The sequence below is a fragment of the Pleurodeles waltl genome, chromosome 1_2 (genome assembly GCF_031143425.1).
Source record: "Pleurodeles waltl isolate 20211129_DDA chromosome 1_2, aPleWal1.hap1.20221129, whole genome shotgun sequence".
Classification (NCBI taxonomy): Eukaryota; Metazoa; Chordata; class Amphibia; order Caudata; family Salamandridae; genus Pleurodeles; species Pleurodeles waltl.
This window is the reverse complement of record NC_090437.1, coordinates 477,058,277-477,070,611: the sequence shown is the minus strand read 5'-3', so window position 1 is coordinate 477,070,611 and position 12,335 is coordinate 477,058,277.

Genomic DNA, 12,335 nt, shown 5'->3' with positions numbered 1-12,335 from the left:
AGGTAAGGATTAAAAACTGCTATCATCAAGGTCACCATAAAGAGCGACTCACTACATTAGCAAATCAGAGTTTAGGTGACAAAAATCTGTGTAGTATCAGCAACTTAGCTCTGAGTGATTTAGGGTTTTTATCAAAAGCAAATATCTTTGGGACACCAGGTATGAGTAAGAATATATATCTTCCTGAGCTTGCAATTACTACAATATTCCAAAGGAAAGAGTGCAAAGTAAATGAATGCCGGTGTTTAAGTTATGTTATTAGCAGAGGTTCGAGTGAGTTTTGAATGAAGTCTAGAATGAACTGTGAGTGTGGTTTTGGCTTCATAAAGAGCTCTGAGTGAGCCTTTGTATTGCCATCAGCATTATTTGAGTGAGTTTAGGTGTAAGTAGAATCGTAACTGTGAGTGGCCTTATGCATTTTAAGGAGCAGAGGTCTGCGTGTATATCAGTGTTACAAAGATCTTTAAGTGATCTTCTGTATTATTAAATTCAGAACTCTGAGTGGGCCAGTGTATTGTCATATGATCAGGTGTAGATTCTGAGGCCCTGACTGTGAGTCGATCTGTGTTTCCAGAGCTGTGCACAAACCTTCTGTTTGTGCAGGGGTTAAAATTACATGCTGGGTGTTATTTCATGCACTGGATGTGTTAAATATCCCACTCTTTGCTAAATCTGGGCAGGTCAAACCTGTCAGAACTTACGTGGGGAAAAGTGTCATGAATTATTATTTTTTTATTTTTATTTGTATTTTAAAGATATTACAACAAGGACACAGTTGGTGCCTAACATAATGGGAAACAGAGACCAATGAGCGGAAGTCCATCATTCCATTAAAAAAGTCATCGTATTTAAGTACATCAGATAGAAAACAAGGTAAAAGCTTTACATTAAATCGATTTGTCACATTTAGTATTAGTGATTCTGTGACAAGGGTTATCTCTTCAACATTATGGCTCTCATTTTAACCCTGGCGGTCTTTTGACCGTCAGGGTTAATGTGGTGGTATCACCGCCAACAGGCTGGCGGTGTATACAGTCCCATTATGAGACTGGCGGGTTGGCTGCAGCCAACCTGCCACTTCTCCACTCATACCACCATGGCGGTATGAGCCACCAGGCCGGAGATATCTATCTCCAGCTCGGCGGCCTACATAGTACCACCCATTGCATTATGAGCTGGCCTACCACCATGGTTAGCAACGCCATGAAAACCATGGCGGTAGGCCCTACAGGTGACAGGGAATTCCGTCCCTGTCACTGGTAGGTGGCTCCCCCGCCCCCCAACACTCACCTGACACCCCCAACCCCCTCAGATCCACTCACTCACCCCCCGTACACGCACACATCACACAACTGACCACAACCCCCACAGCCACACACGCACACACCACCAGCCTTCCCCACCCCCACTAGTCACAGCGCCCCTCACACCACACCCCTCCACCTTGCATATATGCACACAGACACCCACATGCACCAGGCATCCATACACCCATTCACTTAGACATACATGCCTTCATTCATGCATCCTTCCAGACATACTCACACACATTCTAACATGCAATCACACTGACATGCAAGCACACACTCACTTCACCATTTTTACACGCATTCACTCACATGCATACACCCTTGCAAACAGCACAACACAAACAGACACACTCACACACACACACTCAGACATTCATGCACACACTCAGACACACACACACAACACCCCCAGCCCTCCCACCCCCCTCCCCTGTCGGAAGCCCGACTTGCCTTGGCCGAGGAGGTCTTCCGGCAGGGGACGGGAAGGGGCGCTGCTACCGCCAGCAGCACCCCGCCAGCAGATTACTGCCAGGCCATATCATTGGACATAATACGGCTGCCGGCGTTCAACTGACGTGGCGGTGCTGGTGGTAGCAGCTCAAGCTTACCACCATCCACCACCATGAGCACTGCTGGATTTTCGCCCTTATTGTGGGGGGAAGTCAGGCAATGCTCATAATATGGCGGACGGATGGTAGCCGCGATATGTTGGCGGCCGTCATAGCGGCAGTAGGCGGTAAGTACGCCAATGTAATAATTAGGGCCTATATTTCTTATCTAAACCATAATAGTCGCTTCAGCTTCCCCATTTCTTGCGGAATTTACGGGGACAACCTATACTTTTATAGGTTACCCTCTCTGCTGCCATGTAAAGGTCCATGCTAGTTTTCCATTAGAAAACTCTGGGTATGGCAGGGGCTCCCCAGTGTTTGGCCAGGTCCCGCTTTGCAGTCATCAATCTCAGGTTGCAAAATATTAGTTTCATTCTCAGGAGGTCTATATCATTGGGTATGCCTAGGAGCACAAACTAAGGGTCATTATCATGCAGATTTTTCTAAGGGAAGCACTAAAATGCGCATGTTATGCCCCAAAAACTGCTGATAAGTTTTACATATCACACCTGATAAAAAACGTACCCGTGGTAGATTTATTTATCAGGTGCCACAAATAGCACCTTCATTCCCCTGAACTCGGAATCAGGGCCCAAGTGTGGAGACATTTTATAACAAGCTTTAACAGAGGGGCTGTTATGAAAAGCAGAGCTCTGAATTATTGTGGATGTTAGTAAACAGAAAGTTTTTTATCATTTTTTCATTTTATCGGGTGCTTGGTTCTCTGTGAGCGTTGGGGACTGCGCAGATCCATGAGTGTGCCTGGATATCATCCATAACAGAAGTATGAGTAACTCTGAGTAATTTCTGATCTACCCAGGTGGGTCGCAAAAGTCCAATCAATAAATAAAGATGCTTTTAAATTTTGTATTTATCCTGGCACATTCACTGTGCTTCAAAGACAACAGTCAAATGTCAGGATATGTCTTCAAACAAATTGCTGCATATTTTTTAAAATGGAGATTGGTATTAACAAACTCCTCTCATTTTGCAGTGAGATTAAAAGAAATAAAGTGTATTATGTGAAAATCTTGCTGGGGTGAAAGGAAATGCTGTAGGATATCATTTTTTGTAACACACAACAAAGTGTAAATACTTGTAAATACAGTAAACTGCACATATTCAGCAGTTAGGAAAGCAAAAAGGAAGCACATTTTTTTTAATTCTCAAATGAGTTGTAAAAAAATACTTTAATCAGATTAATACACTTTTTTATAGATGCACAAAGGATATTCAGTGAAACCAGATTTCCACATAGAATTGTTTGTGTGCAATACAGTTTTACCAGTAAAATTGCATGTCTGTGCACATTTAGGGGCATATTTATACTCTGTTTGCGCCGGATTTGCGTAATTTGTTTACGCAAATCCGGCGCAAAATATTGGAGTAAAGTCATTTTTTGCCTGCTGAAAACTACCTTGAGTCAATGAGATGCAAGGTAGGCGTTCCCGGCCAAAAAATGACTCTAAGGCCCTAGCACCTTATTTATTCTCCCGTGCAAAAATCGCACACGAGTGGAGGAGGGGTCAAAAAATGATGCAAAGCTTGCTTCGCACCATTTTTTTAATGCCTGGTTCAGGGCAGGTGTTAGGGGACCTGTGGGCCTATTTCCATAGTGGAACACCAGGGAATAAGCCCACAGGTGCCCTCCCCAGACCCCAGAGACAACCCCACCCACACCAGAGGGACAGCAGAGGATGGGGGACCCCATCCCAGGTAAGTATAAGTAAGTACAGGTAAGTATATTATTATTTTTTTAACTGCCACTGGGGGCCCTTAAATGGGCCCCCTACATGACACTGGGTGCAATGGCCATGCCCAGGGGACCCTGGTCCCTTGTGCTGGCCTTTGGGGTGGTGGGCATGACTCCTGTCTTTTCGAAGACAGGAGTCATGTGATATGGATGATTTTGCATCAGAATATGACGCTAGACAGGTTAGAGTCATTTGTTTTTTACTCTAACCTGCCTAACGTAATTTTTTGGTCCAAAACCCCCTTCTTCCATACCACCAGCCCCACCCGGCTAACGTCACTTTTTAAAAATGCTAGCCTACCCTTTGCAACGGCTTGCACCATTCAATTAATGTCGTGCCTGGCTGCTGCACAGAAATGGTGCAAGCCGGTGCTCAAACTTTTAGTGCAAAACTGCATTGGTTTAGTTTTGCACCAAAAAGTATAAATAAGTGCCTTAGTGGACATACCAATGGAAAATGTGCTGTCTGTAAAATGGCAGTGTGCTACCACATGATCCTTTAGTTCAGCAGCAGCTCTTCTGCTATGGCGGAGGAGCATTGTTCCCCGCCCCACAAGCAGGAGTAGCTGCAAAACTTTAAAAATAAAAGGATAATAAACAATGTTTATTATTGTTTTATTTTTAAAGGGGAGAGACCATGGGGGATGGCAGAGGGAGAGAAGTGTGCACACCCCTCAGTGCGCATGTGTGTTTGGCCGGCTGTCTCAGGACAGCCAAACACACATGCACACTTAGCTCTTTCTAACCCGGCACTGTGTGCCAGGTTGGAGACAGCAGGCCCAAGCTCCCAGTTTGCCAGTAGTATGAGAGCAGATTTGGGAATGGCTGCCGGCAGGCTGGGAGCCTGTGTTTTCAGTGCAGCCTGAAGACTGGCGAAAAAGGGCAGAAGGGAGTCAGGTACATTTTTATTTTTATTTAATTGTTTTTGTTTGTTTTGTTGTTGTCCCCCTCCCCCCCGCCACACACCGCACTGCCAGTATAGCACGCCGCGAACCACGACTGCTTTTGTTACATTAAAAATTCACCCGCCTCATGTCCTTTATAGCTAGGTAGGTCGCAAAAGTTTATCTGTCTAAAAATTGAATCATGGTTCTCAAATGTTTGGGAGGCAGTGGTTTAGAGCATTATAGAGTGACACAATTATTTGGCCCTGATTTGAGCACAAAGGCCACATGCAAAGAAAATAGCTATAACACCTCTGTGGAATATGTCAGCTTCAGTAAAAATTGTTTACAAAATAATTGTATTTTCTTGAGAGATTGAACCTGCTTATGAAAATCTATCAGATATCCACTCCTTTTTTTAAAAATCCCGCTGTCAAGGAAGAATGGATCATGATGTTTGTCTCTTTAGAATCATATAGGGGTTTGATGCTAGTTCCCAAAAGCAATGTACGGTTAGTGACGGTATCGTGCTAGTGAAAGATAAGAGGCAGGTGTTCACTTTATCAGAGATGGATGACCAGCAGCAACAGAAGTTACTCGAGAGAAGCGGTGGAGCTAAAGCCAATAAAGTAACCTCCTCCTGAATATTCCAAAGGGATTGATTCAGGATAATTTCCAGTTTCAAAAATACCCTTCGCCTGTTTTTTAATCTTTCAAAGATGTATTTTACAGCCTTTTGTGAGTTCCTAAAAACATTTTTGTCTTGATTTTGCAGTGATAAATTATGCATCTTTTAGAGTCTCCTGTTTGAGAAGACATCAGCCTCCCATTGTGAGTTGAGGTCTGCATTTGATGTTCTAGCAATTTCGCTGGAGTGACATTATAAGATAAGCAACACAGGGAAAGCTTTGTTTTCTTTCTCGTCATCTTCCAAGTATTATATGTGATCTCTCAACCCAAGACTAATTACAGTCATGGCTTACTTTAACCTTGTCCACAGGCCCAAATTTGCAGTGAGGTTAATTTCACCCCAAGGAGTTAACCCCTCCTGTTTTGATTTTATCACTTAATGACCATTCCGCAGCAATATGTGGGATATAACAGGCCCTGATTCTAGACACCAATGAATGGTATGCAAAGAGTTGGTTTTCATTTGCTAGTCAAAGCAAACAATTCAGGGAAAGATTCCTACACTTCCAAGCACCCTGACTCTAGAATTCCCTTTCACTTCCCCTTGTTTTCAAAATCGACTGCCACAGGTTCAGAAAGAGCATCAAAAACACCTGTTCTACTATGTTGCACTCAGTCTATTTCTTCTTTCCACTTTTTCGTATTGTCTGATTGCCGTCAAGATTACTAAAATCTACTTTATGTGAGGCCTCTACATAAAGAAAAATATGACAAAACAAAGAGTAAACTATACTTTCCAGAACAGAAGAGACAAGACAAAATTGGGAAAAGGGGAATTCAGCTTTTATGACGACTTTTACTAAAACATATTCTCCTTGTTCGGATTTAAGGGTGTATCTATCAGTGGTGGAGGGAGTGGCATGGGGAATCAGAGGTCTGAGGGGCTGTATATTTCTATTTTGGCTGACGTTTATTATCAAAACAGAGTTGGGGAACTGAGCCCATTTTCTTTGCTTGCATTAGGGCCCTGCACGCTCATTATTATGGCACCCAACAGCTTGTCTAACTTGATGTACCAGTTTTCAGAAGCTCAAATTTCAGTTGTACAATTTCTTATTGGGATACAGCTCCAGCGGGAACGAGCTTTGTTGCTAAAGGTTAGCTGTCATTCATTCTCATTGTTTTACTTTTTCTTTCACTCCTTAAATGCTTCCTACTGGCCAGCTGAGAGAACTGGCGACAGAAATATTTGAGCTGGCAAACTAAGTAAAAAGAATATGGAAGATTGACAAAACGAGAGAGTTGTATCTGTTCTAAGAACATTTTATTGTGACCGTAGACTGGTTTGTATGAAGATTTATTGATCTACACTCTGATTTCCCAAACCCCTACAACAAAGTCTGAATAATTCGATTTTAAGTGGGTTACGTTTTGGGCTGAAACACAACACTTTGAAACATTGTAGATCATTACCTTATCCTACACAGTGAGATAAAGATATTCATCTTGGTGTAAACGCTTTGAGATTTTGTCTAAGAGGGAGCATGTGCTGTCTCTTGCAAGACCTTTTGCTACCTTAGAGGGGGCTTAGAGGACATCCATTGCTTACTATTGGTTGACGGCATTGTCAGACTTATTTGCTTGCTTCTTATTATTCAGCTTTCATATTATTCCTTCCTTTTCACGTGTTTTGAATGGCCTAGTGCATGGATGCTTCATTTTTCAGGTGCCACCATTTCATTTTTGTTTAAGCACTCTACAAGAGGGTGTGTGTTTTTCAGCTGTTTCCCCGTGTGTACTTCTCTCCCTCAGTATTCCACCTCCAATCTCTCATGCCCACCCTCCCTCCATTGTCCGTGTGCTTCTACCAGCCCCCACACCCAACTCTCCATTGTCTGTGTGCTTGCCTCAGGACCTCCTGCCCACCCTCAATTGTCTGTATGCTTGCTACCAGCCCCTCCCGCCCACAACCCATTGTCCGTGTGTGCTTGCCCCAACCCCTCTCGTCCACCCACATAGTCCATCTGCTTGTCCCAGCTTCTCCGGCCACTCTCCATTGTCCATCTGTTTGGGTTGCTTATAACATGGCTACAGAACAATGCCAAAGCCAATAGCTCTCATAGGTGGGACCTATTGACTATGGCAATGTTCGTTTGTGTTTATTTACTGATCCATGTAATTGTTGGGTAATCCAGCAAGATGGATTGCTCAATTAAGTCAACTGCATGACTTTGGGTAAGGGAGAGCCAATTTAACCTTTCATCTTTACAGGTCGATAACTTGCATGTCATGGAGATGTTTTAGTAAAGCCTTGTATTTACCAATCTTTAGAAGTGGAGTACGCTGTGCTGTGAATTGTTATATGAAGAACAAGCCATTATCGTAAAACAGTTGTTCGCACATGCTTGCTGACATGTTATAGAAGGTCATTAGCTCCGTTTTCATTCCTGTTGACTACGATGTGTTATTGCATGAAACGATTGATGCTCCCGCCGTGGTCTGATGTGGGCGACATTCAGCACTGACAAGCAGTCAGCCTTTAGAGAGTATTGCCACAGGGTGGACCACCTAATTGGCTCTGAACAAGCAACAACCAGCTGAGCACCAAGGCATCAGGTGGAAACCAGTCCCTTTGGGGCGTGTGATGCTCTCCCTATAAGAAGCGGAACTGTTTAGATCAGAAGTGCATTTCTCAGGCATTTCACCCCAACACATGCAGGAATGGCCCAAAGGTCTGTTCTCGCACCTTTTTCTCTCCAGGGCCCTCCTTCCCTCTCAGACTTCCTTTTTACTGAGCTCTACCATACAGCTTGTGCTAACATTTATCTCCTATAATTTCACTCCTCTTGGTCTCTTCCAGTTCCTTATTAGTTTGATCTTACTTACTTTCCTCCGCTGACATTATGCCTGTGATATTGTATGTAATGTAATGTAAGAAGTTAACACCATTCTTTGTGTTACAATATAAAGCACTTGGGCCCATATTTATACTCTGTTTGTGCCAAATTTGCATCATTTTTTAATGCACATTTGGCACAAACTTAACTCCATAGAACTGTCTAGCGTCAAAACATAGGATTTAATGTCATTTTTTTGATGCATGAACCCAGCTTGCGTCAATGAGATGCAAGGTAGGTGTTCCCGTCCCAAAAATGACTCTACGCCCGTAGCACCACATTTACATTCCATGCTAAAAGGAAGCATGGGGGGAGGCGGACCCAAAAAATTACGTTAACCCCATTTTGCCTCACATTTTAACACCTGGGTCTGACCAGGTGTTAAAATGAGGTACATACACCACTACTTAAGGAAAATTCACAGAAGAAACATTTGCTACCTCCAGAACACCATGGAAGTCGTACTGCTCCAGCTAGGTACACGCTGCAGACGTCCGCAACAACAGCAGCTCCCTCCACCTCCACAACAGCAACCCCAAACACCACCACAGCACCCACAAAGGCAAAGCAGAAGGCAGGAGAGGATATTGGCCTCAGGGAGCAAGACATCATCAGGACTTACCGTCTCAACTGGGAGTCCATTTTACGCCTGCTGAACCAGATTGTGCCAGATATTACAGCCAAGCTGCAAACTCCAAATAACATACCACCCATCACAAAGCTCCTCACTGTACTGCACATGCTGGCTCTGGATCCTTTCAGACAACAGGGGCACTAGTGGCTGGTGTCTCCCAGCCATCAATATCAGTTTTCTTGACTACAGTCCTAGATGCCATCAGCCGCCTCACACCCCACCACATCTTCTTCCCAAACACCCAGCAACTGCAGCAGAAAACCAAGCAAGGTTTCTATCTAATTGCTGTTTTTCCACATGTGCTGAGTGCAATGGACTGCACCCATGTACAGATAGTGCCACCTGCTGAAACAGAACATCTCTACAGGAACCGCAAGCACACCCATTCGATTAATGTGCAGGACATTGTGGACTACAGTGGGCTCTTCAAAAACATCTCAGAAAAGTATCCTGGCAGCGTCCATGATGCATACATTTTCCGCTCCACCATCAGCGAGCGGTTCCAGGATGGACAAAATGGCAATGGCCTACATGTCGGTAAGTCAAACAACCAATCGAAAAACACACACAACACACCAACTGTGTAGGGCAAACAATATATACGCCACAACAAATACACATGGGCATGGGACCACAGATATACTGCAGTGCACTGCAATGATTGGACATCACAAACGCAGACACCCACATGTACCTAACACAGCCACACTACGTGAAGGACAGGTGGAGCTATGCCCCCTTTACATACAGAAGAAAGACCACAAACCACTACAAGTGTCCACTGGTTGACTACTAAATATACTTCACACACATTACACCAGACCAATAATGGCTCTGAAATGTCAATGGCATATGGCATGGTCATGTAAAGAAAGTCACACCTTGGCACATCCACCCCTCATTCATGGTGTGGAAGACTCAGGCACAATCTATCAAGTGGTGCCAACAACAACTACATCTCATCTACACATACATGACATACCTGTAGGCTGCACATACATCTGTCAAATGCATTGTATTGCACACATAGGAAGACTAATGTACCTGCCATTAAAGACTATGGGACAGAATCATCAGAAATCGTGCCACAACTACTCAACTGCCACCTCACATGCCCAACTTAGTACCCCCTAACTCCATCATGCCTATACTGTAGACTATCAATAGTTCACCATGGTGCTGATTCACTGCTAAACTGTAATGTACATTGATGGCATAGTAGGCTCCTGTAGGAGTATGGAGGACATGACTGGCCATACAAGCACTGTACTAAGTGACACTTCAGAAAAATAGCTGGGCCGCCTCCCAAAGTCTGCACTGTGCATGTGTAGTAAGTCCGGCTGAAAATCCAATTACTAAGAAGCTAGGACATACATCTGTACCAAATGGGATCATCATACTGATATGTGATACACACCCTTGGGCACATATCATGAGGCCGCTCGGCAAACTTCCACTGTCGTTAGACCACCTTTGCGGTCTAAACCCCACCGGCCCTATTAGCAGTTCACCGCTGGGCCTGCGTGTGTTAACAGTGTTTCCACCCACAGGTCCAGCTGGGAAGAGGGTCAAAACATTGCAGCCAGTTCATAACTGAGCTGGCTGCAATGTGGCATTGGGGTGGGTGCAGCAGCACTGGTTGCGCTTTCTACTGCCTGTAATTTATGCAGTGGAAAGCGCTGCAGGGCTGTCCATGGGGGCCCCGGCACTGGCCATGCCAAGTGCACGGCCAGTGCATGGGCCTCCAGGGGGCACCTGAGACGCCAATTCCACTAGCCCTTGCATGGCGGTGGAACCGCCATGCAACGGCTGGCAGATTGGGGAGTCGAAATCTGAAGGGCAGCAGCAGCACTGCCCTGGCAGATTAAGACCGCCGGTACTGTCAGACTGCTGGCTAGTGGCAACCTGGCATTGTTGGCAGTCCAACTGTGGTGGGTCCACCACGTCAGATTGTGGCGGTCATACTGCCACGACCGCAGCAGTCCAACTGCCACTGTGAGTCTAGCGGTCTTGAGACCGCCAGATTTGCAATGAGGGCCAAGATGGCTGACACAACCATCATTTGCCACTAAGACCCACCAAGTATTGCACTGCATGTGTAATGCCACATGCTAACATCAACAGAATAGGCTGGCTTTGTAGGGCTACTATGGTGGCTACACATCTGACACCATTGTGCTGGAAGGAGGTGGAAGCATCCATCTTACATAAGGACACTGCTCTAATATGGACTACACAAAACATGTTATATACATGATGAGCTTATGTATTGGAATCCAGATGGTCATTTACAGGTCCTTGAGTCAGTACCTAAGTACACCACAATCACCTCTGATTCACCACTCAAACTGCAACCAACTATTGCCATTGAATAATCCAGATCCCTCTCAAGTCCTTACTAAATTTCACCCTCTTATCTTTGCAGCTAACCAAGGTTATGGCATACAGCTGTGGATCATACCACCATTTGCAAATGCAACAACCAATGAACAGCTTGCTTACAATGAAGGACACAGGAAAACACACAATGTGGTAGAGAAGACATTTGGCCTTCTCAAATCCAGGTTCATGTGCCTGGACTTGACAGGAGAAAGCCTCCTGTATGCTCTCCACTGGTATGCAGGATTATACTGGTATGTGCTGTCCTGCACAACATGTGTGTTAGAAACAATGCCCCTGGAATGGGCAAGTTGATGTTCACAATGAGGAGGAGGAGGAGGCTGATGGGGCTGAGGACCTTGAGGGGGAATAACCAAACACAGCAGCAGGAGTTCGCAGGAGACTGAGCATTGTTGAGAAGTTTTATACCTAGTCAACCAAAAAAGTACTTTGTAAATACCTCCAATAAACAATTGTTTAACAACATTATCCTTGGTCTACTCATTGTCCAATACATATACCATTGAAATGTGACTCTAACCTCAGGGAGTGTGTCAGAAACACAAAAACAACAAGTATGGTACACACATCATTGGTGATGTAGGGGGCTCAACAGACTCCATCTCACACATCAGTGACACCCAAATCCCTGGCATGTAACTTCTGAAGGCCTAGATCCATGCAACACTAGAGATATTATGACATCACATGGGTAATGTGCAATTTCATAGACCATTCACCACCACAACACCATGCCTAACAGGTTGTTTGCAAGGGGGGCACACGTAAGGTAGGGGCTGTCAAGAAATGGAGGTTAAGTAATGTTAGAACTGAACACTGTCACTACTCTGTGTTATTGTAGCTTTGCCTGCATGGTACATGTGTGTCAAGTGGGGGACATCATCAGTAACGATGCTCCTTCAGTAATTGCCCAAGGAATGTAATCAATGTTGGAAGCTGAGCCTGCACAGTGTGTCCATGAGAATTTGTTCTGGCACTGCAATTAGCCACATCCCTGACATATGGAGGACTGTAAATCATGACACATACAAATTGGCTGGGGAATGGCCAATGGCTTGGCAATGACATAACGCATATACAAACACATGACAGATTGTATGGTTCTATTCATTTTAATGGGAGAATGCATCTGCCAAATTATAGTCTGGTTGGAATGTGGGCAGAGTGTGTAACACACCCCATCTTCATAGGATGCACACCTGTCAAACACATTGGC